Source organism: Marmota flaviventris, chromosome 2 (genome assembly GCF_047511675.1).
Source record: "Marmota flaviventris isolate mMarFla1 chromosome 2, mMarFla1.hap1, whole genome shotgun sequence".
Classification (NCBI taxonomy): Eukaryota; Metazoa; Chordata; class Mammalia; order Rodentia; family Sciuridae; genus Marmota; species Marmota flaviventris.
Genome location: NC_092499.1, coordinates 166827910 through 166829012, shown reverse-complemented (window position 1 = coordinate 166829012; position 1103 = coordinate 166827910). Strand labels below are relative to the sequence as shown.

At 31.0% G+C, this 1103-nt stretch overlaps 1 non-coding gene across 1 annotated transcript; it reads left to right on the top strand.

The window, feature by feature from the left end:
• Positions 1-791: 791 nt before the first annotated feature.
• On the top strand, positions 792-897 carry LOC114081219 (U6 spliceosomal RNA). The gene has a single exon (XR_003580747.1). It is a non-coding gene; the product is annotated as a U6 spliceosomal RNA (small nuclear RNA).
• The last annotated feature ends 206 nt before the right edge of the window (positions 898-1103 follow it).

Genomic DNA, 1103 nt, shown 5'->3' with positions numbered 1-1103 from the left:
CACACTACCTGATTTAAAATTATATTACATAGTTATTGTAACCGAAACTTTTTATACAGGCATAGAAACAGATATATAGGGTAATAAAGCAGAATATAAAGCTCAGAAATGGACTCAAACATATATAACAAACTAATTTTTGACAAGAATACCAAGAATACACAGTGGGAGAATTATAAGCTGTTTAGTAAATGGTGCTCGAAAAATCTCAAACAAATAAAATTAGACTCTTATCTCACACCATACACAAAAACCAATCCCAAACTGATTAAAGACCAAAATGTAAGAATAAAACCATAAAACTCCTGAAAGAAAATGGAAGTAAGCTCCATGACATTGGTTTTAGCAATAGTTTTATGGATAGGACAATTTGATAGCAAAAAATGAACAGTCCAATTTTAAAATGGGCAAAGAACTCAAATACACATTTCTCCAGAGAAGAAGTAAGAATGTCCAATATGCTTAAAAAAAGTGCTTAAAATCACTAAGAAATACTTATCAATACCATAATAAGATATAACCTCACACTTCATTAGATGGCTATGATTAAAAAAATGGTAAGTATTTGTAAAGGTTTGGAGAAAGGGATCCTTTAAATATTGTTAGTAGAAACGTATATTGGTGAAGCTTTTACAGAAACAGTATGTGGTTCCTCATAAAGTTACCTATAGAAATACATATGATCCAGAGATTCCTGTTCTGAGTATATATCCAAATAAAATTGAATCAACACCTTGTAGAGATATCTTCACTCCCATATTCCTAAGCATTACTCATAATAGCCAAGATATGTGTTCTCTTTAGTAACACATATACTAAAATTGGAATGATACAGAGAAAATTCACATGGTCCCTGTGCATGAATGACACACAATACGTGAAGCATTCCATATTTTTACTGCTTTGAAATAAATGGACGCTTTAGCTAAAAAAAAAAATAGCCAAGATATGTTAACCATTTAAATGTCTGTTAATGGCCAACTGCATAAAGATATTCTGGTATAGGTGTTCAATGAAGTATCATTCAGTCTTATTAAAGAAGGTATCCTGCCATTTGCAACAAGATGGAGGAATCTAAAGGACATCATGATAAGTGAAATAAG